The following is a 27060-nucleotide window of genomic DNA, read 5'->3' as shown; positions in this document are numbered from 1 at the left end:
ATTTCAGAGCACAACATTGATTTTATTTTGGATATTTTTTTAAGATTGCTTTTGTAAATTATTTGTCCATAAAGGAGAAGTATAGAACAATACATCTTCTCCTATTTATGGATTCTAAAGATGTGACACTGTACATGGACCTTATTCAAATATTTCTATTGTTGCAGGAAAAAGTAATCCAAACCACTAGGTATACATAAGAAATTGCCTTGGCAGTCAGAGCTGATTTTTTTAGTGTTTATTGGTTTTTTTATCTGATGAGCACTTTATTCCAGGTTTTAAATCCCCTAGATGGCACTACAGAATGCAGTATTTACATCTTTCATACAATGCTATTAAATAGATGATGTTGAATAATTTTTCTCTTGAAAAACAAACATCTGTGAGTTGCTTAACAAAATGAAATAAAAGGCAAAGCTTTTGTTGAATACATTCGTGGTATTTTGGCATGTCCTGATGTTCAAAAAGTGGAACAGTATGCTAGACATGTGCCAGATCACATATCACCCTTTCTGCTCATGTGGTCCAGATGGTGGCTGTCAGTTTCAAATCCAGACTTGGGCCTCCAGGTCTGAATTGGAAAATAAGTGAGTTCAATCTAAAGGGATTAAAGATCAGGAAAGAAAACAAGAGTTGTTGTTTTGTGTTAGAAACATACTTGGCAATTGAACATCATAAAATTGTCTATTGCAAAGAGTTGTTGTTTTAGAACATGTAAGGGATTTTAATATTTTAATTGGTATTTAAATTTCATGCTTTAGTTGCAGGTACCTTACATGCTGGACCTCATGGGAATCCTGATAGTTTGTATTACCCCAGAGCATTTCTTTTGCAGTTGGTGTGTCATTGTCTGCAGATCACTGCAGTAAATACTTTACTGTACTGCTGAAAAGAGAGAAAAACATTGCCATCTGCAACTACAGCTTGCAAATTACAGCTTGCAATCGTCTGCTATTAAATAAAGACACTTTAACAATATTTTGGGTTTTAAATTAGCAATTTACATCACAAGATGCTGAAAATACTAGTCTTTTAATACAGCAATTTTTGTTTCCTTTTAACCAGGCCTTAACATGTACTGAATAAAATTAAAAAAAAGGAAAGTAATACAAACCAGTGTTTACTTAAATAATAGCCACTGACAGCAAGAGACACACAGATGGAAACCCAGTCGCTTGTATCTCAGTGGGAGGTTTCATTTGAGGACCTTGATGGGGATGTGATTGGACTGGAACACTCTAATTTACATCATGGAGAATCTATCCTGATGCCTTTTTCATGATGCTGCTGTGCCAGACTAGGTCTCCTGTGAGAAACTGGTCACATGCAGGGAGAAGAAAGGAAAGACTTTAGTCTGAATGAGAGGAAAGAGCAGAGTTTCAAGTACTGCAAATACAGGATATCTTGCAATAGCCTGCTATTTTATGGACACAAGTAATGGCAGAACCATGCCTTTGCATTATTTTTAAGAATGGTAAAGAGGAGAGCAGAGGAGCTATAGGGCATATTTGATGTGTGGTGCCTATTGACCTATAGGTTAAGGAAGGAACAGAATTGCATAATGTCCTGCCAGGAAATGGCCCAAAATGTCATTTTTTAATGTCACTTCATTTACAATGATAGAATGAAAGACTGGAGAGAAGTTGTCCATTATAATGAGTGCAGAGCTCATTCTTTCATCAAGGGAATCTTAGTGTCAGCAAAATGTATGGAGAGATTCCTGACAGAAAAAGCCCTAGATGTAATGGAAAATGCCAGCAAAGAATTCTATGAGGTAAGCAGAGTTTTCTGTTAAATTCTACCAGATGGTCCACAAAGGCCTATAAAAGTGCTTTCCAGTTATAAATCTTAGAGAATTTTTCCTCCCAGGGCTAATCTTGTAATTGCTAATCAGCGAAAGCTACAAGTGCTTGCTTTATCTTTGAGTACACACAAAGATGTTTTACTTCTAGTCTGCCTGGGCTTTTGGGGAAAGCAAATTCTTTATTATTGATGAGAAGGTAAATCTACTGGGGCAGGTGGGGAATAGCATAAGATTCCTTGGGAAGTACAGCCAGAGCCTGCTTGGCATTTAGTAACACACTGAGTGTTGTAGGGGATCCTTTTCTTCCACATACTTTTGTGATGCTCCTAAACTGCATATTCATTTTCTCAGTCAGCTATCACAATATAAATCTGTCCAGTCTTTTGGCCAGGAACTAAGAATCCTTGTTTCTCCTCCATAATGATTCCTACCTTTTTTCCTGATGTTGAGCAAGTCCCTTAGGTTACTTTGGACCTGAGCTGTGGGTGTGTACTGCGGCACGGGCAACATCCTGATCTCCCACTTCCCTGACTCGCAGGCAGTGGGCAGTGGCAGAGGTACCCCAGGGTAGCCAAATATGCCAGAGTGAGAATAGAGGCTTTGTGGTGCATATCCACATCCCCCAGCTGGGTCAATGTGGCTCCTCTATTTAGTCTTTTTTGTTTTGTATTCTCTGTATCTCCTAACTATCTCATCCTATCTCTCTGAGGATCCTGGAATCCATTTTAAGACTGTTCTAGCCAGCACCATATAATTTGAGTCCCCTGTAATATTCTCTACATGAAGTCAGCAGCAGGAGCTATATCTCTAGTAGAAAGCCACTTAGTAGCTGCCACTTACAGGCTTACTGTAGTCCCTGATACCTGTCACTTATTCTGCAAACTCTTAGGATCAGGTTTAGATCTCACCATTTGCCAATATAAAGCTTAGCATAATCTCAACTGGCCTGTGTAGAGACAGTTGTGGTACAAATACTTTTCAAAATGCATCTTTTGTTATTGGAAATATAAATTATTATCATCATTTAGGTCATTTTTCCCTAATCCTTTTTATTTTTTCTCTGATAAGAAGAACTGTTCAACAACAGTAGAGTATACAAATTTTCACAGTAAGAGAAGAAAAGGAAAAAATTCTTTTAATAAAAATTTAATCTTACTGAAACGTAGGCAGTTATACTCAAAGCACATACTAGCCTCAGAACATTGTTTGTCAAAAGTTTGTGAAGTGCAATTCCTTCATTGCATATCATTCTCTTGGTGCCTGCTGAGTAGCTAAGAAATTTCAGTCATGATTCTAGCAAAACATGGCAAAACCTGCTTAGATTCTTTCAGTGATTTGCCAGCAAAATGTGCTAGTGCAATTACTAACTTGCCTTTTTTAGACTGTTTAGTCTGATTAGTCATCTCTCTGATACTCATTGTCATTCCACATTATAATTTCACGTAAGAACTGATGCCATACATACTGTTTAAATGTCAGATTGGTCTGCATTTAGTCCTGTGAGTCCTGTTCAGATGATTTCTGTATCTAACTGAACTGCTGCTTCAGCTCTGGTTTTCTGCGTCAGAAAACCAATCCAGAGGACACTGTTCTTGGTTTTTTATTAGGTGTTATTTATAGTGCCTTTTGGTGGCAAGGATTGGTGGATAGTGGATGGATTTTCATTTCTCTGCTGGTTATGGATTTCTATTTAATTTTAAAAGGTTTAAAAGGCTATTTATTTATTTATTTATTTTTAATGATTTACCATACATCCTGTCACTAAAGTGTCACTGAACTCACTTTAATTTCTTATAACAAAATTGAGATATGCCATTAATCTACTGCTACTATTAGGAACAAAAATATAGGTACTTATACTTTTGTTAATGAATGTTCAGTCTTTTCTGAACCACTGTTTCTGTATGAGAGCTATGCATATGTTTCTTAAACTGTGGAATAGCTATAATTTTTATATATGCTTGTTAGAAGGCTGTGTTTAATACTGAAGACTTCATATAGTTCTCAGCTTGAATTAAATATATCCTTTTCTTTTTCAAGAAGAAAAGGCCATTTTTCCTGCTTTATTAGTAATATAATAATTATCTGTGGACTGTTGAAAAGTGGGAATAAAATGTGAATGTTTACATTTGCACACATATAATTCTTATTACACAGCTTTGACATGAATCCCTTGAGCTGGATGAAGGCCAGTTTATTTCCTAACCTATCATAGAACAGCTGGAGGCCATGTGTAACTGCAGACTTGCCAAATCCAACAATTCTGGCTCATGGGAATTTGGATCAGAGAGACTGTGGCAGTCCAAGACTGCTTCATAGAGAAGCATAATTTAGACATGGTCCCTGTAATCCTGTCAAAGACAGTCTGCAGATAGTCTGAAAAAAAAATAAGGAGAATTTTCAAGAGATTAAGAGGTTCAATAAAAAGATAGCCATGCTGTATTGTGGAAAAGGACAGGTTTTTATTTTGAGTTTTGTGATGGAGTGAAGATTTTCCTGATGCTAAACTTAAAACTAGTGGGCATAAAACTGGATGTTCTCATCTTGGGTGACTCAGAAGCAGAGCGAGACATGATTGTTCTTAAAAAATTCTCAAGTTGTTTATTAGTTTGAATGTGTCTGGACAGGCAGTAATAAGATGAAGTGTGTACAGTCTGTTCCATGCAAACTTTCAGAATGTGACCTTTATAAGTGTATAGTAGAGTTTAGAAAATAGTAGAAAAGGTAATTTTTTGAATAGTTTTTGAAAGACATTGCTTTGGGAGTTGAGATTCTTGGCAAACTTCAGTGCGTTGATACCACTGTCATAGACACTTCAGAAATAATGATAATACATCTAGATTACACAGATATGGCCCAAAGGGCTGGGTGTTATTGCCAAATTCTAAAGTGAGAATAGGGCTGAACAGATTCCTCATACAGCTTGTGTTTAATTTTACAGGAGACATTGTTTTAATTTTTCTAATGATCCCCAATATAGAAATTATGTTCTAATCAGTGCAAGAGTCCAAGAAATTTTGTGTACATGCCAGCAAAAGAATCTTCTAAATATGACATACTTTCACTTATTGTATAGTAGTATAATTACCTACTGGAATAGTAGGTAGTATATATACCTAGTGGAGCTGGACTAGAAGATATTTTAGAAAGGTATATGCTAAATTTTTACTATAGTACTGATACCCTCTAAGAAACAGGCAGTAGTTCCAACAACCTGCCTTCGCTTGGAGGACATCTTCTTATGGAAATTTCTGTTTTTACCTGTCTTCTTCCTTAGAGCCAGGCAGTCAGCTGCCTGGATAGTTTCACAGGCCTGCAGCAGACACCCAGGCTCCTATTTTTCCATGATGCTACATACTAAGAGCTATAATTCTTCTAAGGGCAGGAACATTTGTGCATTTGGAGCACTCTTCGTGGGCATGGTGGCCACAGCTGCAAGGTTGGCAACAATGGCTGAAGCTCCAGAGGCTCCAACTGCTTCTTAGAGCAGCTGCCCAGAGTGCCAGGAGCTTGTTTTTTAGCCCCTTTGAAACAGTGCTGCTCTCTTCTTGATATACTGGCTTGTGTGATGGAGTAGATGATTACTTGGGGAGTGGGTCCAGGTCCATGGATCACTTCCCTGTTGGAACACAAACCCTGTAATTCCCATTTTTTGCTGCAAACTACCTGGTGCTAAGGAACTTTTCCTGCTGAACCCAGGCTACTGTGTGAAAATAAATTGGTATCTCTGTTATAGGAAGCACTGGGAGAGAAGAGCTTGAATCTGTTGCCTAGAACTGAGAAAATCCATCTGGGATGAGGTAGACTTGAGATACTGTCCCTGACTGCAGATATGTTTATCCCTTTTAAACTAAATGAAGAACAGAAGCAGTATTACTGTCATCATCACAGTTTGTGTGTTTCTATCTCTCCCTGCCGTGTACTTTCAAAATGACCTCAGAAGGGGAAATGCAGTCCTGAGCTGTAAGCCTTGCCCCGTGGAGGAGGTGTTTTGTCCCATATCTGTGAGGCCATCTGAAGCTTCCTTCTGCCATGAGATCTTCCTGTTGCTGTGTGCCCCCCTCTGAGTTACCCATCTCAGCCTTTGTGGCCCCAGAGTCAGCAGTCACCCCTAGTGTCTGCTACTGAGTTTCTCCATGCAACTGCTGTGCAGAGTCACTTTTTCTGCTGCTCTGGTTTGAGCCCCTTCAATGCAACATGGGATAGACGAGACCTGCACATGCAACATCCTTAGTGACTTCAGTACTGCTTCTCCCTTAACAATATCCCAGAGATAACCTTTGTTAGCCCAGGAAAGGAGGAAAAATGTACATGCCTCTTGAGTACAGCTATTATGTTGGTATGCAGATCACATTTAAGTGCTGTGGGTTGTTAGGCTAAGATCTCCAACTACTTCAGATACCAAAAGCAACAAAACTGCAATAACATAATATTCAACACAGGATACTTACACTGGTAGTAAAGCTCTTTCAGAGCTGACTCAAAGTGCTTCTTCAGAGTATCACATGGTGCCATACAGATCAAATTTTGATGAGAAGTTTAAAAAAAAATATATCCACTCCTGCACATTTCATGTTTGGCAATTAGCTCTTCTTTGCTATTACCTGAACTGCTGCTAAGGCAGATGGCACTGTCTAGTTCCTGTCATCAACTGATGAACTTCAGCTGTCTCTAAAAGGTGCTATTTAAAGAGAGCTTCTGCAGGAAAAGAAAATATGACCCTGTTGTGCAAGTGATAAAAATCAGTGTATTGGCTAATTGTCAGACAGACTAGTGATCATACAGTGATGATGGGCACCTGTGCATTACTGGAAGTTAGTTACTGAATATAACCACTTCTCTTCCTAGAGAGAGCAAAATAAATATGCTGGTATGTGTTTTTGCTCAGAACTCAAACGGCCTTGTCTACTATCAGGCCTTAACTTTATGGGAGTTTTCCCTTGTTCAGAATTAGTTCCATGCTGATTTTGTGAATGGATTTTTCTTTTTTTCCAAAAGACGTTTTATTTCATTTTTCTTTTGTCTTTGGGACTGACGGGGTCCCAAGGCAGAAAGTAAGGTCATTAATTGCCTCCTCTGTTGCCTCCTCTTGAGGCGTGGTGTCCTGGATCGGGAACGGCACGGCAGCAACAATTTTGCCACTCGGTCCAAGTTCTCTCACCCGCCAGTGTGGTCGATGGTAAATGGCCTTTATTAACGGTAGGACAGGGTCATTTATAACAGGGGTTAGCGGTACTGAGTAACGGTAAAGGGGAGGGGCTCTGCCTGCCCGTGGCATCGCCATATCTCCCGCACGCTCCCTAATCTCCCACACTCCTCCTCTCATTCGGGTGCTAGAACTGGTAACTAATGCAGTGGAAAGAGATTTCTTGAAGATGAACCTTTTGGTTTTTCTGTCAGAAATAGAGTGAGAGGTGATTTACAAAGTACAGAATATTTGTGGAACCTTGAGACTACCAATCTCCAGATTATTACTTGATTTGTTTGCTTCAGTGAACCATCTAATCCTATACATAAAATTTTACTTCCTAACAGTGTCTTATTATCCAAAGATCATCTTACACTTTCCAGACAATTGTACTGCCCAAACGTCACTATGCTGAATAAGAGAGAAATACTCCAAGGCTGTCACTGTCAATGCTCAATAAGTGATAAGATCCCTCAGAACACTTGCATCATGCAAAGAAATAATTTTTAAGACTATTTAATTAAAGTCTGGATTCTTGCACACCGCAGACTGAATTCTTTAGAGTCAGAAATAATTTGCAGATGTTTCTCATCTACATTGTGTCTGCAGTGGTTTCAGCCAGAGGTCTCAGTCTGAATGTACTAGGCTTTACAAGAAAAGTAGTGAATAAAGACATTTTATTTCTGAAGGACTTTTACTCCTGAGCTAGAAAACACTTCCTAAGAGGCAGGAAAATGTTGAGTGTGTTCACAGTAAGCAGTTAATGTAGCAGAAGTTTTTTCCTCCTGCTGCTTAAGGACTGCAAGAGTGGAGTCAAAGCCCTTCTCTATATACTTAAAGAATCTCAAAAACTATTATTTTGTTTGAAAATGTATTAATCTACATCTGTCTTAAAAAATACAAGAGGGATACAGCTTTGACCAACATGTTTATCTGCTAAACATTAAGTTAGTACCATTTATTAAAGCACTATGATTTATTATTATATTTAGTATTCTTCCCCTTGAATAGCACATCTCAGCCATTGCTATAAAGTTGGTGTGAAGCACAAGTATATGATGTGGGACTGGATAGACTTTTTACCTAAAAATGTTTTATCACCTCTCTATCATTTTATATTTCCATAGTGGCTTAGCTTTATGTGGGATGAGACCTAGTTGCCCTGAAGAGGTCTTGAATGCAATGTGCTCTGCATCCTGCTTGACTGCCATCCACAAACCTGAAATGCAGACTTGAGTGGAAGCAGTGTGCCTAGCAGCATACAGACTTACCTGGCACACTTCCATGATTTGGAAGGCATGAGCAGGCTGTGCTTACAATTTTACTTTGCATTTAGTCTGAGTGTCTGGTTTTGAAGATAATTCTTAGGCAATTCCTGCCCTAAAGAGCAGTTTAGATCAGAGGCAGCAGATGATTTCGGTTATTCAGGAGAGTAAAACTTTAAATTATTAAAACTTAAATAGTAAAACTGGACACAAAGGGAAAATTCCATTCTTATTTCATCTGAAGTCTTTGAAGAAAGATAGTTTTAATATTAAGAGAGAAATTTCCTTTCTAGAAGAATAGACGACTTCAGGTGTGGAAACTAAGCTCAAGTAGTGGCAGGTGAATTATCCTGAGGCTGCTGTGGGGCATAGTTTCTTCTCAGGCAGGCAGACTCATTGTCTGTATTGTATTGGAAGATAAACATATCTGAGAAAAGATTTCTCGAGCTGTGTCCACTAGATTTCAAAATTTTCAAGGAAAGTTCACCCAAATCAATACTATCTATTTAGGTTTCTAATTCTTTCAAGAATTCTTTAGGATTGATGTTGCAAGAAATAAAATTGATTGCTTCATGAATCCTTCTTGCCTGGTCTTCAGACCATGACCCAAACTTCCAAACTGGCTAAAATATCTCGTTTTCCATCGGCAGAGACAGAAGAACCTTGTTTCTGGGCCTGCAGACAGTTTCTGTCAGAAAAAAGCCTTTTCTTTTGGGCTATTAGGATTCTAGAATTAACCACAATTAAACCAGAATGTAGAAAATTATGCGCTGTCAACTTTCTTCTTGTACTATGCCAAATATTTTTTAAAAGTAATTTTATCTTGACAAGGACACAGATGCTTTGCATGGACATCTTGCCTTTGATTTTTAGTGGGATCCCTGATAAAAGATTTATTTTCCATTGCCTCATTTCTTCAGTGGTAAAAATTATAGTCACTTACAGGGATATTGTAAAAGTCAATGCTATTAATTGTTTGGACAACCTCTCAGGCACATGATGTGACTCTTTGGGTGTCCTACACAGGGCCAGGATTTGGACTTGGTGACCCTGATGGGGCTCTTCCAATTCAGTGTGCTCTCTGACTCTGTGCTTATAAGGCAGTGCTGGGAAGGTCTGTACAGTTAGTTGTAAAATAAATTATAACTTTGGTTAGAACAGTCCATTCAGTAGAACAGAAAAGATAATGTTCAGGTTTTTTTGCAGGAAGGTGCTAAGCTTAGAGAAGTGTTTGCTATAGCATCTTTTCAAAGCTAATGAGAAATACCTATGTAAGGGGATTTTAATAAGCATTCTCTTGCTGAGTTCTACATTTCTGATTAATTTAAAATAAGTCATCCAGTTTTAATGTATCAAAAGACAGCTACATTCCAGCTTTGCTGCTGGATTTTTGCATGGAGTCATGATTTTCATTTATGTACATGTATTTAAATCTCAAGGTCATAAATACTTCTATTTAAGAGTCCATTTACATTATGTGCACTGTTCTTTTCTACATCACAAAAGTTTGTGGTTTGATTGCATCAAAGCTGAAAACTGTAACTGACTAGAGAAATGGCTACAGTTCTCTAAGTAAAAGCCCTAATTAAAAGTTATATTAACTAGCTTAAATAAGATCAATATTACAGTCCGTAGTGATATACAAACATGTTTTGTCTTTCTAATATCAAGCTTTGATAGACTGTAAAATCATGATTCTTTCCAAACAGTTGATAAGGCATAATCTACTTTTTATAAGAAGCAAATCTGTGTAGTCGTAAGTACCTAAGGGCCAGAAAAGTGTGGATAAGTTGGCAGACTTTGAAAGTTTTATACAACATATCATGCGCTATTTAATTATAGTTAGAGAGACTGCTTTAACTTTACTTTTATAAGTACATTGTTTTGTTGATGGAATGTAAAGCATGTAAAGGACTTTTAACCTTTCAAAATAGGCTGCTTCACAAACAGAATAATCTTCTGGATGAAACCACCATTTAAGCTCCTGTTATGTGGCTATTTCACTCCCTTGGAGAAGATAGCAGGGTAGGTTGAATTATCTGGTAGACAATTGTCTGACTGACAGCTACTGTTGGTACTCAGTGATGAATTCTGGAAGGCTGGTGGTCATTTAACAGTGAGCAAGAACATTTCTCAAGACATAAATTTAAAAAAATTATACAATTTAAAAAATCCCCTACCAGCAGTATGAAGAAAACATTGCTTAATTCTATATTCCTTAAGCTAAGTGCCTGCTCTGGAATCATCCTATTTCCTTGATAATAGCTAATCATACAGTAGCAACTAAATTGCATGTGTCCCTTTACTTAACTTTGTAGAACACATAGGCAATTATGGAAACTAAGATAGGTTATATTGGCCATCAGTCATTCTAGTTTTATGTTTTATTCACCCTGTGGTGCCTTATAATTGTTTCTTAAATGACCTTATTATGTTTGTGCAACATGGAAAATAGCTTACTTCACCTGCTTAAAAATTATTCAGATTCCATGTGTTTCTATTAAGTCATTTTTATATGCAGAGGGCTTAAATAACTTATTTTAAACTGTACATCTGTGGGTTGCCTACACTAATTGGTAAGCCAAATTATCTAACCAATTGTTTTTTCTGGCAGTGATGCCATAGCATTTATTTATACCTGTGCCCTGACTTTGCCTCTGGTGGGCCTGCCCACACTGTGGTGCCTCAGGCATTTCAATGTGTGTTGGAGCCTTTGGAAAAAGAAAGCAGTGCAGACCATGGGCACATGGCTCCAGTTTCTGTCTGTGTATTCCTCATCACAGACCTTCCATTTTGCTCTTGCTTGCCCAGGATAAAAGTTATTTCATATCCACATCTGACAGGGTGAGCTGGATTCTGCTTAGTTAAAAAAATCCTATGGTGGCAATGGGACTTTTTTGACTTGAAAGTATATAACCTATATTTCAACACTCTTTAGCTGAGCAGATGGCATCCAGAAACATCAATATAATTGTGCTTTAAATATTCTTCTGGTGTTGCTCCAGTGGTTGAGAAAGATTGATTTTATGAAATGGCAGTGGATTCCATGTCAAGAACTGAGAGTCTGAAGTCACCTGAGCAGAGTTCTTTATCTCCTAAGTGTCCTCCCCAGCCTCTCTGACAAAACCAGTTAGTAGGTGAAGCCATTCTTTTGTGGGAACAATAAGCTGAAAACCACTGATCACATAACTCAAGGTAATTAATGAATGTACAACTAAGTACAGTATCTTCAAGTCATATCTACCAGGAGTAAGGAATGCTCATCAGTTTTCTGAGTCAATTGATAGATGTGGGATGTGTTGTTTTTTTTTGTGAGGAAAGATTTATTCCCGGAGGATAATTCCATGTCTCTTTTGTGACTGAGAGCTTGGGGCTTCCTGCTGGTAATTTTCAAGCTAATCTTAACCTCTAGTAACAGAGAATAGATTGGGATTGGAACCCTTCTGGGATGCCTGATCAGGAAAGCAACCTTTTCCTTCTCTCCCTTCCCAGGAATGGAAGGTTGTATCAGCAAGGAGAAAATAATCTTGTTATTGTACCAGTTTTATCTCTTGGAACAGTAGCCCTAATTTGGCTTGGTGTGTATTACAGCTGCAGTCACTGGTAGTCTATCACTGAAACAACAGATCTTGAAACTGAAACATGTTTGTAGATTACAGCATGGAATCTTGATTGAAGCTGTCCTGCTATGCAGAAGGGGATGCACGGTTCAAGGTGCTGGTGGCCAAACACTGTCAGTTCTCAGATGTAAGGCAGAAAACATGGATTTGGTGCCTTCACTTTTTTTTGTATGTTTTCTCAGTGTCTTTACAATGCAGAATACATAGGCAGATGTAGAAGGAGGAACCAGAACCCAGGAAGAGTTTGCAACAAGCCCCATTCAGGTTTTGTATTCTTAAAAAACAAGAGAGACAAGAGGGAGGGGGAGAGAAAAAGAAAAAACAAAAAGAGAGGAGGAATAACTTCCCTTACATGTTGCTTTTCTGCTTAATGAAAAACATTGATAACATTATGTATTTTTCTTAGCCAGAATTAAGACTTATTTGAGATTTCACAGAAAAGACAAGAGGTTCTAGTGTAAATTCTACACCCAGTGAATTCTACTTTCGGATAGATATACCAGATATATGTAACCACATAGGTGTTTATGACTACAGACAAAAGAGGATTTTAAGGATTTTACATACAACTTTTTTTTCCTCAATTCAGTGTTTAAGATTTTTTTAACATAGTGGATTTCTGAATGGGTGCTACTCCCCAGTATGACAGCAGCTCTCTGGCTACAGAGAGCAACAGACAACTCTCCCAGGCATTTCTGGGAAAAGGCTGTGAGAAGATCAGAGAAAAGAATGATAAACAATTCTTATCTTAATCTGCTGCACCTGTTGTTGTGAACACGTGGAATGTGTTATGGAGATTTGTTTACCAAAGGGTGGTTTCTTAATTAGCCAATGGTGATGGTGTTTGGACTGGAGGACCAATTGGGTCCAGGTGTATCGTGACTGTCTATAAAAGCAATAGGTTTCTTAATAATGATAGTAATAAAGAGATTGATCAGCCTTCTGTGAATCATGGAATCAATGTTTTTTATTACCTGGCTGGGGGCCATCAGTGCAGTGACACTCCCAAGCATTTTACTGCCTAAGACATTATGGTAACTGGGATGGGAGTCCAAATGTCCCCTGCAGGACTGATTATCTGAAAATCAAATACAAGGATGCTTGGTCCTTCCAGGACAATGTTCTTTTCTAAACATGGTTTGTTTCCTTTTAACATTGAATTGCTATACTGTTATTATGAATTACAGATATAAAGTTACAATAATATAGAATTATTTATAATATTTTTATAATAAGATATCAAATAATATATCAAAAATTTAACACTAGCACTAGAAATATGGCAGATCTCTTACTGTTGATGATAGGGGTCAGTAAACTAATGTATAATATTTTAAATGTTGCAATGTTTTTAATGCAGACTTTTATTTCAGATCATAAAATGTACTTTGAGCTCAACAAGAACACAGAAAGCAGAGGCTTTTTCCATAAGAAAGAAAACTTCAAAAAAGAGATGAAAAACCAGAAACTTACTTTCAAAAAGGCATAATATATTTTCTGAACAATATACAATACCTTATCTTAATTGAATAGGTTTATCCTGCAACCATTTATGGAATAGCAGAGTACAGAATGAAGTAAAAACCTCACACATAATCAGTTTTCTTGGTCTAATTTGCTATGCTTAGCAAATTAGATTCTGCAAGAATCAGTGAACCTTTGCCCTTTGCAGAAAATTTATTATTTTCATTTTGAGATGAAAATACGGTAATTTCTTACTCTTTTGTTCACAGTGAAACTGTGGAACAGTGATCTGCTTAGCATAGACCCAGAATATTAAAAAAAAATAGGAAGAAAAGAAAAAGAAAAACAAGTATAGGTTTTGTTTTCTCAGAAGTCAGAAAATAGAGTGAAGCTGTACTACAAACACCAACTCAAAAGAAAATACAAGCGTGTTTAATCTGTTGAGAATCTGACAAACAGTGAGTGAATACCCAAAGACAACAAAGAACATAGTTTCACAATCCTTTCTGTCAAAAAGCCCCCCAAAACAACCTAATTTTAAAAAGCCTGAAAAAGCATCCAGCTCTCCCTCAAACTTATTGTCTTTTTGTCTTGTGGCTTGTTCTTTATTTTCCCCTTCGTCCAGTTGCCAATGCATTTTCCAAGTGACAGAGTTTCTAATATTTCTCTTTGAGGAGTAACAAGGTGAATAATTCCCCAGTCAGCATGATTTTCCCTCCTGATATTTAGCAAAATAATCAAAACAAACACCCTTCTTAATTTTATCTCATTATTCTTCCTGGAGCTAAAATCCCTTTTTGCCACTTGGAATAGTTCCCCTCCTTCTGCAGTGCTTTCCCATGAAAAATTTGTAGGTTATTATTGCTCTCCTTAGTTGTTGCTTAGCTAAGTGATATATGTTTGACAGACGGTAATTGCATGAGCCCCTGGGAAGTGAAACTGCCAAGTTGCACACAGCTCTATTTGAGATACATATTACAAGGTGTGTCAAATGCAGCCAGATATAGTGCATAAACAAGAGAAGAAAACCTCAAACTCTAGCTAAAAGAAAAGAAGAGTAGGGATTTTATTTTTTTTTAATGCCAATTATAAAATCTCAGCTATTTTCTGGAGTTTTTTAAAGGTCACATATGCACCGGTCTAGGTTCACAAGCAGCTGTAGACTCACTTGTCCCAAGTACTGGCATGGCACTGGTACTTGTCCAGCTGCCCCCCTGCCCAGAGCCTGTGCCCTTCAATCCTTCCCACAGGTTCCTTGCTCTCAGGCTGCTCCTGTGGGGGCTTTGCTGGTGACCCCACAAACCCCACACATATGGTCTGGGGCAGATACAGACATGAGCCCCTGCCCAGCAGCCGGCAGCAGGCACACAGACCATGAGCCATGGTCTCATTGCAGCTGACAGTGTGGGGTCCCTCACACTCCTCACTCATGCCTGCCTTGCTTGCTAGTAGCTATTTCTGGGGACACACACCGTTCCTACCAAAGAGGGCAGGTCCAAGCCCCCTGCTCACTCCAGTGGGTGGCACAGAGGCCTCACTGGCTCCAGGGAGTGACACCACAGGTCAGGCAAGGCTGTCCACACACCCTTGTTCAATTTCCCTCTCTTGTGGTGCCTTAGTCCTTGCAGCATTCACACAGACACAGAAATATCTTGAGGCTGATCCTCTCCAAACTTTTGCCTGGAGCTTAATGGTCCAGAAATTATTACCTGGAGACTTTTGGTTTTTACCATTGTCTTTATTATCTATCCTTTGTCTACCCTGTTTATCTTTCTTGTTAACCCTTCCCCCTTCACTTATCTTCTTTTCCACTGAAAAGGCCATTGATCAGATATCCTTGTATGTTCTTGCCTTCCAGAAGTCAATTCAGTAAATCACAGAAAACAAAAAAAAGCCATAGACAGTGACAGTGTTACAAGGTGGGTGAAGTGAGAGACAAAGAAATATTTGAAGAGAAGGGGAAATGGTATTTTTAAAGCAGTATTTAATAACAGTTACAGTTACTCAAATACAGCAAAATGATGAAAACCAGTCTGCTCATCAAATAGACTAAAGAAAGGAAAGCCTGACATTTTGAAGAATATGTGTTTTTAAACACAATATTTGTGGTTATTCTTATTTGCATAATAATGTTAGAGGAATTAGAAAGTTATCTATATTAGACATGACATTCTGATTTTTTTCCAGACGTTCCAGAGGTAAAAAGATTTTATCTGACCAAATATAATCTATAGCTCAGCTATTCATCCTGAGCTTCCTCTCTGTCAGTGGGGAGATGTAGGCACTTGGGTGCAGCATATCTCATCCTAAAATAGACTTCTAAAATAGAACAGAGGAACCAAGCTTTAAAATTGCCTAATTCTCTTCATTGAATATGAAGTCAGCCTAAGGAGTTGGCTGAGATGTAGGTGTCTACATTCTACTCAGATTAAATTAGGTGAGATGAATCCCACCCTTCATTTATTTTTCAAAGAATATAACTTGATATTGTCATATAATGATATGAATATGAGAGATGAGGCTTCAAGAAAAGCATTAAATATGACAAAACTGATGATAAGATTGTGAGAACTGTTAATAGCACTTATGGACAGAAGTGACCTGAAGTTGCTAGGGTCATACACATATAATTGTGTGCTATTAAAAAAATCAACTTATTAGGAGAAGGCAACTAAATGGTACATCACATCTAGAGAAACACCTTCTTTGCTCTCTGTTCTGATTACTTCTCCATTGCTGATTCAAAGTCCAACCAAAAAATCTATAGTGCAAAGAAGTAATTCAAAGAACTAGAAGGAAAAAAGAAGTGAAAGAAAAGAATGAAGGAATAAAGAGAGAAATTAAAGTAGAACAAGGGAAACAAGTGTCTTGTCATTCACTGGGCAGTATTTTCTGCCTACATGCAAACCAGATTTCTAGGGACTAGTACAATAGACTGTTCCTAGCTTGCTGAAGTTGTCACTTGACCACTTCATTGTCTTTTATATTTTGCTTTCTCCTGTCCAATATTTTTCTCTCTTCCATCTTCCTCCTGTCTATAACTCCTGGTGCTCTCTAACATCGTAACATTTAAAAGCCTCTGTTGCCCTGTCTGCCTTTGCTGCGAATTGTTTTTTTTTTTTTTTTCTCACTTCAACTAAGCTCATTGAGTTGCTTAGGAAAGAGCTCAGCCTCCTATCCATAGCTCTGGAGGCAGAGCAACAAAATGAAGGGAGCTGCAGAGAGAGGTGTCTGCCAGCAGCTAGGAAAGGCTGGTACAAAGGACATGTACAAAACCCTACATCATTGAAATGAGTAAGGCACAGGGCAGAGAAGAAGCAAAGCAATTCTTTTGTGATTGGCACTGAAACAATGAGTTGTGTGCCAGATATAACAATGAACTGGGGAAAAAATGTACTGGCTGAAGGTTAGCTCAGTTAATTATCAAAACTGAAAATGAGATGAACAGCCAAAGTGTGGAAAAAGGGAAGCTACGGTGTCTCATACCCCTGTTTTTCTTAATCCAATCTCATTTGGAAACAAAAATGCTCTCTTTTCAGTCCAGTACATATCAACAAGTAGGAGCAGGAGACTGATTTGATGACTGAAACTAAATTTGGGGGCAATGATTCTCACACAGCTGACATGAGAGTAGCTGTTTCTTTCAGATGCTGATTTTCTATGTCATGGTGATGTCCCATGGTGCCCATGAAGCCTGGCTCCCCACTGCTCAATCCTTTCATAAACAGAGAAGAAGAAACAGTCTCAATGCCAAAGAGCTTGCTTTAAGCAAGTCTACTGAGGGAGGTATTTTTCCCATAATGAGCACGTGTGCTGCTCAGGTTTGTATTAAGTTACTAAATCATTCTCTCAGTCTCCTGCTTTCTCTTAAGTAACAGCATGGATTTTGGAAAGGAGCTTTGCCCTTCTTCAAAGTTCTGCCACATCTGATGTGCAGCCAGATCTCCCTTAAGTGTGAGGAGCTTAGGGACGAGCATTTGTATCTTGAAACATAATGAATTCCAGCTGAGAGACCAGAGTCAGAGGATAATGGTGGAAACCAGAAAAGCTTCAATGCCATCCTGCATCATGGCAACAAGCTGAAGTAATGGCAGACTGAGATGCTGGGGAGCAGAACTGACAAGGTGCAAGCTAACAGAGACTATTCAGAATTAATGAGAGATATTGGGGTAGAAGCTGATCTGAGGAGAGAGTATGATGAAGGAAAAGAACATGCAGTTCTAAAAAGAAGGAATTAAAGATAGAGAAATATTGTTGGCAAGTGGAAGTCCATTTAGAACAGGTTTATTGAGAAGAGGGTGACAGGGAAAATCACATATTTTTTTGGTGCTCAGGGGGGATGGAGGGTTATCTGCAGCTTCCTTTTTTTTTAAGATAGAATAATTTGATATCTGAGTTTATGTTTTTATCACCCTTCTCAAATCAACACTAACAACTTATGGAAACTGAAAAAAAAGAAGTCTCGACAAATGTGTGGAATCTTACATTTTTGGAGATATGAGGTTCCAAGAGGTTGTTAGCATATATATTTTGAGGTATACAGAGATTTCTGAAGGCTACTAGAGCAAATTCCTGATCATATTTTTCTTCAAAATTCCCATGAAAATCTTTTTGTTACCACTGTTAAGAGGAAAAGAAATGGTTTGAAGATGTGGCAAGTCTTATTCCATTTGGAATCATAACAGTTGCTACTTTATATAAAACATGAGAATATGTATAATATAGTAAAAAACCTAAATTTAACATGTATAAACACAAATATATATCTGGTATCTGTTATAAACTATTTACTGAATAATTCCTATAATTATTTTAAGGCTTCTCTATGAGTCTGAGATTCACCCACTGATTGAGTTAAATTTTCTTAAATATTAAAAAGCAGTAGACTTAGGTTTGGGAGAAAAAAATCTTGATGATGATTTTTTTGGAAGCAATTGATTCTCTTCAGTATATAACTCCATATTTAAGTTTTCATACAGATATTTTGAATTAAAACCAATGAGAAAAGCAAGCAGGGGAGAGTTGCAAACTGATAAATTGCTGACATTAGAAACATTGCCTTTATAAGGGAAAAAACAAAGAAAACCCCCTCTGGCATTCACTATGCATAATACAGGCTCAATCTGACTCCTTTCATGCTGTTGCACTTAATCATATGCTGTAAATCCATAAGTAATTGCTGTAGAACAAATACTGTTGCAGTAAACCTGTATATTTCTTAGCAAGAACTATACTGATTAACTGTAAAGGGAAAAAAAAAAGAACAAACACTCAGAGTTTGTGGCTTTACTCTGCCACAAAGCCCCTGAAAGGTCCCCTGTACAATTTCTCAGTCCATTGTATGATATATTCCTTATTCTCTGAGCAAAAGTGAATTGAAATTATCCTGGATAATAAGGCATCACTCCTGCCTCCTCTTTTCTCTTCCTTCCTCCTCCTTGCCCCAGTTGCTGTCTCATATATAGAACTCTAATTCTGGCCACAAATTAGATTTTCTTTTGACTACGATGCCCAGAGTTCTTGCTTGTACATTTTAGCTGAATCTGAGTAGCTCATGCAAATCCAAGCATTTCTGTATTGAGTCTTTTGCAGTATCTCTGTCTGTACGAAAGCAGACATAAGTTCCCTGGATGGCAGTCAGAGGTTTTTCTCTTCTGCAGTGTGTTTCAAGCTTATTAAACACCTGAGTCCAAGAAGGTACCCATCTGCAGATTACTGCCTTACTCATATCATGGATGCAGCAGTCTTTGTCTAACTCAGGCTCCTCTTTTCCTCTTTTTAAGTTTACACTTGCAGGCACAGGCTGTGAAAGTCCCTGTCTCTCCCCATCATTGGAGGGCTAGGTTTCTTTCGATGAGCCATGCACCTCTGCACTTTTTAGTAATCTGTAACACTGGGCAGTGGGTGGGCATTAATAAGCCCTTGTTCTGTGAGCTCCCTTTGGCAAGGTGGGAGGGGTACTCTTTCTATAACCCCTAGCAAATGCAGCATGTGTGGAGGTTTGTTGTATCTATCATGAAAGAGAGTGATTTGAAGGTTACCTCTGTCATATCTAGCAAATCACTCACAATCTACTTCAATTATCACCGCAATGCACAGCTGAGAGTTACTTTATCTTGCAGGGAAGAAAATGGGTACAGAGGACCAATAGAAATGAGTAATCATGATTTTCACAAATGCAAAACATAAAGCAGAATAGAAAATGATAATTTGCGAGTCACTTTATATTTAAACAGAAGAGATAAGTTATAAAGCAGTGCAGACAGATATTTTTCTACTATTACCTTCCCTCCTCCCAAAAATTGTCAAGAAACAGATTAAAGGTGATCCAGTACTCACTAGTTCATTCTCCATCTTTTCATTTGAATATAAAATCAGATTTTTGGGTTTTACCTCTAGGTGCTGACAGATGCAGAAGAAAGACATCCTGTCTCTGTTGTTGCACCCTTCACCATTGCCTCCTATCATAGCTTCAGAGATTTCAAGATCTGGATAACTGAAAGGTATGATGCAGAGTTGGGAGCAAGAGGCCATTTTAACTTGCAGGTGCAATCTCCCTTTTTGTAAAAATAAGCTCATTAAGCTATAGTAATCTTTGCTGCACTGTATTGTAGCTACTAAATGTTTACTTCGGAGTAAGAGAGACTGGAAAATTGTATAAAGATCCAGGGTGGGAATTACTAAATGTGTGGAGAACACCTCTAGCACATGATGAGCCACAGATGCTTGAAGGTTGGAAATGGTATTTTTGAGAATTTTAATTAATGTATGCTGACTCTGTTCTGGGACTTTTCCCTAGTCATGTATATCACTTTGAAAGGCAGGAGACTGAACAAGGCGTAGAAAGAAAATTCTGAAATTATTTTGCACAGCTTTTCTAATCCAAGAAGCACAAATCCTTTATACCCACAGAGATGGTTCTCAGGAGCTTACAGGTGTGAGTGGGGACACAGCCCTCTCAGCAATGAAAACGAGTTAATTGTATCAATGAAGGCAAGGTCAATTAACATAGCTCCCAGTACATGGGTACTTGAGATGGTGCTGTAGAGTTTTAGTGGAAATGAGGCTTTAATCTATATTGGTTTACATGACCATGTTCCAAACTGTGATGAAACAAGTCTGTGTTCAAACCCAGAGAAGTGGCTCCAGCTCTGGCTCCAGTACCTCAGTCTCTAAAGAGATGTTTGGGCTGCCTGGCACCTGAAAAAGTTCAGGCTGGAGAGGAAATAATGCTTAAGAATGGTTATGCAAATCCATTGTCTCTAGTGGGATCTGGTTGCTGTGTATCAGGTCTAGGAATTGTGTCATATACAGGAGGGAGGAGCCCATCCCAACTGTGTTTTTCCTGCATTATGTACATGAAGACAAAGCATTGAATATGGGCTTGCTGTACTTCAGGCAAACTCAATTCTTCTGTACAAAGCATGTCAGACTAGTCAGATTTAACCTTTTATTGACATTCACCCTAGGATTCTCTCTTCTCATTATACTGCTGTATGTGCAACTAACTGGATTCCTTGTGTCTTTCTGGCAAGAATAGATTATTCTACTTTTGTATGTGAATGATTCACATAACTCAGCACAGGAACAATGGATCTGTGATTGCTAAGATGCAGAGACACTGGCTCATCCTGACTCCTGGCAACCTGCTAAAATATATATTCTTCACCAGTCAGTACATCACTGCTACTACAAAGAAAGGCAGGTTGAATTCCTGTAAAAGGAATAAGAGAAGAGAGTTCTGTGGAAAATACTGTACATCCTAAAATGGCAAACAGTCCTCCTGCCATTTTTGTTTTTAGGATAGCCCTGGCTGGAGTAGGTATGGAGTATAATCCAAGTGTTTGTCACTGATTCCAGAGGACAGAGGTAGGCTTATATGGCAGAACAAGAAATATATGCTAACTTTTTCTTTTCCATTTTTGAGAGTTATCATATATTCAGGTTTCTGTCAGGAGTAGAGAAATTGTGTCACTTTATTGTTAACCTCTACTATAATAGTTAATTTTTGTATTAATGTTAAAATATATATTATTAGGAGAGGCTGCTTGTTTCTTTCATCAAATCTACTGCATCTGGTATAATGTTGTACTACATGAGAAGATCAAAATATGTGATCTCTCTCCAAAGACAGTGTTACAGTCATACCTAAACACATCTAGGGAGAATGTGAAATCTGGGTTGTCCTTTGGATCTTGCCTACATTTTTATATTAATCTGATTATTTTTCATTATTACAGAAAATAAGAAAACTTAATCTTTTCTGTGATCAAAGCTTTTAAACTAAAAAAAAAAAAAGGAAAAATACTGAAAGTAGTGGAATTTCTGAATATAGAATGCTTTTAAAACTGATTTTATGTCTGTTGTTGAAAAAAGATTTAAAATTAAAAAGTCAAAATTGCTTTTTTTCCTAAATGCTGGAGCTCTCAACAGGTGTCAGTCTGATTTCATTAATTTCTATTATACAGTGGTACAGCAATGTGAAGAATCAAGGTTTATTCCAAATAGCACTGTGTAGAATTCTACCATTAGAAAGTAAAATGATGTTGTACTATAGAAACATGTGTTTCAGATTATATAATTGCAGATATATTCAATTTGTTCTCTAAAACAGAGCTGGATATAGAGCCCCAAATCACATTATAACCTGAAGCTACCTTGAAAGTAAAGAAATTATCCATCTTCTTAAGCTATAAAAAATTTCAGGATTCAGTGCACCTGCGCTTCCCTTTCTCCTTTAGGCATTTGAATCATGAATGGACAATAAGTAGTATTCTCATATGTACTAGGAGAATAATTAGTAATGTGCCTTCCCACTAATTCTAGATTACTATTTTTTACTCTTTTGTAGGGCATTTTGGGGAATATTAAGTGAATATTTGCTCTTTGACAACATGTGAACTTTGTTGTTCACTCTACAGTCATAAATAATTAAGTGAGATTCTGTACCAATTAGCTTAAACCCAAATATGGAGTAAATAATATATCCATGTGATCTATAAAGAAAAAAAAAAGTGCTTGCCATTCATTGAGCAAAAGCTTTTTCTTTCAGGAGCAGGATTTGTAGTATGTGTGTGCTGACATCCATCCCAGTTTACTATGCAGTGCTGAGTGCCACAACTTCTTTGTGCCCTCAGGTTATTGTGTTTCAGTAATAGAAGAATTGTTCCTTGGGTGTGCTGTATTGATGTTTGCAAAATGTTTTGAGTTTCTCTGAGATGGAAGCTGCTATGCTAGTATAAATCCAGACTATTAATGGACAATTAGACTTCAGACCTGGATTTACCAGAAGAATTTAAGACTGAATCCTGCTTGATGAAGCCTCCATTAATCTTGTGCTAACAGAGATACATATGCCCTCCAGTGTCTTGATTCATTAACATGATTTCCATAATGACATACCTGGAATGAAAAAGTTCACCTTTCTACTCAGTAAATGAGTTGGAACAAATGTAGAGAACATTGACCTTACAGAGAGGCTTCTGGGTGATTAAATTGTTGAAACCATGTCAGTAAGTGCATTAGCCACTATAGAAACTTCCCTGTGGTGCTAATGAAGGAAAGAGGATAAAGATCTCTGTAAACCAATTGTCCATGTGTTTCCATCTGGCTAAGAGAGAGAAAAAAAATTAAAAGGAGTTTATCTAATCAGAAGCCCTCACTACTCCCCCCTGCCCCCCCCAGTCTGCTACTGTTTGAACAAAACTAAAAAACAGTGCTGAGATTGTGAATCAAAAGGTTTTTCAGTCTCACACAAACACTCAGATGTGCTTAATTCATCTTATGCATTGATTTTTCAGAGATCCGATCAGTGGAAATTCCAAGGTGTTATGGTGAAGGGAACCATATAAAAGCTTGGCAGATAGGACCAGTAGTTTTCAAGTCTTTGAAAAAACTTTACCTTTCAACACATCTGTGCCAAATATCTTCCTGTAGATTTAGTAAAAGACAGAGGACTTTCAGGGGGAGTTAAAGAACATAGAAAGCAGAACAGCTTTTCACTGGTGCTTTTAATACATTATCTTTTCTAAGCTTAGCTTCCTGTTTGCAGATCTACAGTTCTCTGCATAATTCAGTGCCCAGCAAGAAATTCTGCATGCCTGTGCACAGAATATTAAATTACACTCTAATACAAAAGGGAATCTGTCCCAGTGCACATGAAGACTGGGGTGTTTTCTATGCTGTGCTGCTCTTTCTCAGCTTATAAGGCTACAAAAATCATACAAAGACATGGCAATAGCAAATTCACAGGTTCAGTCTTTTAAAAGCTCACAATGGATATAACAAAATGTTCATGAAAGAGTTCTAACAGAGGTTTTCCAAAATCGATTTTTCTTATTCTCTCTGACCACATCTCAGTCAGAACGATACCCTTGTGACCTACAGAATGTCTGAGAGAATAAAAATGCAGCAGCAGCCGAGCAAAGAGCAGAACTTTCCAAGTCAGGAAAAAAGGCAAAAAAGCAGGCGAAACAGGACAAAGCATCTGACTTAATCATATTCTACAATGTAACTTTGCCATGGCTGAAAAGTTTAAGTCTTCCTAATGCTAACATTTCTTTTCTGCCACATAACTTGCACCCTGCCAAATAATTAATCTTCTAGAAAATATATGCTTATATGAGACATACTTGCATGATGTAATTCATATGATCCCAGATTATTGGCTACACCATGAAAAGCAGAACTAATGAGTCTTTTTTTTTTTCTTATATAATTTGTATCTTTTGTCTCTCACCTTTTCCAGCTGAGTTCTTTTTCATGTCATCCATGACATCCCTTACCAGCAAGAGACAGCAATGCTATTCCTAGACTGGAACTATCTGTGTGCTCATCAGCCAGCAAGGGTGCACTTGCTGACTTGCTAGAAAGCTGCTGCCAAATGGAGTGTACACGGGCTGAAATCTGTTTGTCTTTCTCTCAGCAGGACAGCAATTTATGCCCTACCCTTCCCTCTAACTGCTGATTTTCACAATACTTGAAGGAACATAATTATCTTCAATCATATACAGCTGAATACAGACAGTAGGGTTCAAATATTATGAAGGACAGGGAAAGTACAGGCATATCTAGACAGAGTTAGATGTGATAGATCTCATTTGTTATATTTGTAGTGTTCCATTTATGTCTTGTAAGACCAGAAAAAATAAAAACCCAACAACACAAAACCAGCGTGTAACTGTTGGCAGAGGATAATAATTTCTAAAGCAACACTGGAAATGCAAACAATAGATTTCTACTCTGAAAAAAGAGTTTTTATCATAAAAAAAAAATTGTATTTATCCATTTACTAAAGTTGTTCCAATTTGAAATTTTGCTTCTTGGCTGTTGGCAGGGTGATTTCCTTTAATTTCTCAAGGCTGCTTTACAGAGGGGATGATTAAGTTGTAGATCTTGGATACAGGTGTTTCAGGAGCACAGTTAAAGACTTTCTGATTCCTACCCTGCACTGCTTCAAAATCACACAACTGGATGCTTTAGGATTAGCCCTTTTATCGGAATAGGAAAATGCTGAATTATTTTGTCCCAAATCAGTTACTGATCCAATTTTACTGCAAAATTCCAAAGTGGGTAGTCCAGAGCCACATGGCCTGGATATGTTGTGTGCTGTGGGGCACTAGAAGAAAATGGTGATTGTGACTGAGGACAGCTGCAGCAATCCGTGGTTCTCTGGGCTTTGTATAAGTCCGACCCGGGTAGTTCGAACCCTTAGCCCACAGGGACCGGCATGGACTGAAGATAAAAGACGAGGAGCGCTCTTCCACCATGTGGGGACGAGTGTCCTGTTTATTGGCTTGTGACGGGACACTGCTGGCCACAGCAACCACCCAGGTGGCAAAAGAGCCCGAACCTTTGCCCACAGTGGGGTTCTATCCCCCAGGGGAAAGGGGGTGGGGAAAGAGGACCGTGGCCAATGGGATGCCATGGCTATCCATGGGGCACACCACCAGGGGTGTAGAAAGGAGTGCATGGGGAGAAACCATGTGATGAGGAAGGGGGAATAATCTACATGACAAACCACACTCAGTACAAAATTCCCGTTACCCAGTGCAGAACAACTACTAAATAAACTCTTTAGTGCAATACAACACACAACAAGATATTAAATGTGCTTTCCTGCTCGGGCCCTTGTACGCAAAGATGCTTCTGCAGGAAATGTTGAGGTGGTATTAATTAAACCTAATAATTTTAGCATTCTGCACAGGTAACATGAAAGGAAAGTCACATATATGTTTTGATTAATCCTGTTTCACTAGACTTTACATTGCTGGGTAACTCCTGAAGTCTTTGCTCATTCTTAACTGTTGCTCTTCTCATGGTACCTGCTGTAATTCTCTAGCCATGTGATCATCAAAACCATGCTTTGCAGAAGAAACCCCATGGCGGTTAATAAACCTGGTAAATAAAGCTCAAGAGGCCTGAAGGAAACTGAAATAAAAAGATAAAAGGTCAACATCTTCTGCATTTGGCCCTATAATAACAAAGTTCCATCAGGCGAGAAATTAATCATTATGGCCAAACCAGCACAAATCAGTTCATTTAAGATTTCTTTCACTTACCATTGACAAACAGTAATATTTTGGAGTGTGCATGTTAGTATGACTATTCCTAGCTATAGGCTAAGAATTTTCTTTTGCATAAAAACTCCACATGATTTCTGGTTCAGAGGGTACATAGATGGAACCCATAAAAATGCTGCTTCAAGCATAAGTGTCTGCTTTAGTAGTAAGCATCAGTGCAAATGAAAACTGCAAATAGACAGCTGGGAATAACAGCACAAAAATCACATACTGTGCAGTTGTCCTCCACTTTGTGTCTCTGGTTGGTTTATGTCAGTTATGCTGTGCAAGAGTCAAGAAATCACATACAAAGAGAAACAAAAATGGCATTTTTGTTGGCACCTAAATGATTTGTATTGCACAATTACACACAAGTGAGGTGAAGCAATTAATTGCATTCTCTCCCAGGGCCTGTAGACCTATAGCAATATGTTTCATGTGAAATAGTCAAGATAGAATCAATACAACTTATGCTTTCTATCTGTGTGGTTGAAAATATGCTGTTTATTTCAGTGGTGCTTTTGGAAGGGGAAAACTTTATTCAGGATAAACAGCTGTACCCACTGTGCTCAGAACACTGTCTGCCTTAATCAGGTACAGGGCTTTAGAAGGGAAGGAGAATCTGCTGAGAGTATGATAGCATGGGAGATGCCAAGTTCTGAGGGTCTGGGAGGCCTCTCTGCAGTTTTAGACAGTACCTTCTGTCTGTCTGCATTACATGAGGAATAATTCCTTCAAAATGCTTAATATTGGAAAGATTTAAAAATATGTCTGTCTCTGCTGCAGGGCTGCTGGCTGTATGCTCAGCCTTTTTAAGATTCACGCAATGAGAGTATGTAATTAAATGCCAGCAAACTTGCCTGAGGGTAATAAAACCCAGCCGTTGTCTTTTCAGTTTTGAAGGTGTTGTGTGATTGAAATGAGCTATCCTTTCTTGTGTGGAGGGAGACTTGCATGTTTATGAATTGTGTGAAATCTAGTCAACCTGATAGTCATTGCTTATAAATATCCATGTGTATAGCTAAAGCAGCCATGAAAATGGAAATGTGGAACAATAGAGGGTCTCACTGAAAAGGTGGGACTTCCCAGTACAAAGGCAACTTCAGAGCATTTCTGAAATGGACATACAGTTGTGATGTTGCTTGGTAAGAGTGAATGT

The 27060-nt window shown here is 38.1% G+C and overlaps 1 long non-coding RNA gene across 2 annotated transcripts in view; it reads left to right on the top strand.

Moving 5' to 3' along the window:
* LOC143693981 (uncharacterized) overlaps window positions 1-27060 on the top strand; it is a 219823-nt gene that overhangs the window by 118515 nt on the left and 74248 nt on the right. The gene's annotated exons all lie outside the window — the stretch shown is intronic.

The sequence above is a fragment of the Agelaius phoeniceus genome, chromosome 4 (assembly GCF_051311805.1).
Source record: "Agelaius phoeniceus isolate bAgePho1 chromosome 4, bAgePho1.hap1, whole genome shotgun sequence".
NCBI lineage: Eukaryota > Metazoa > Chordata > Aves > Passeriformes > Icteridae > Agelaius > Agelaius phoeniceus.
The sequence above is the reverse complement of the archived record's forward strand: the minus strand, read 5'-3'. Positions and strand labels throughout refer to the sequence as shown.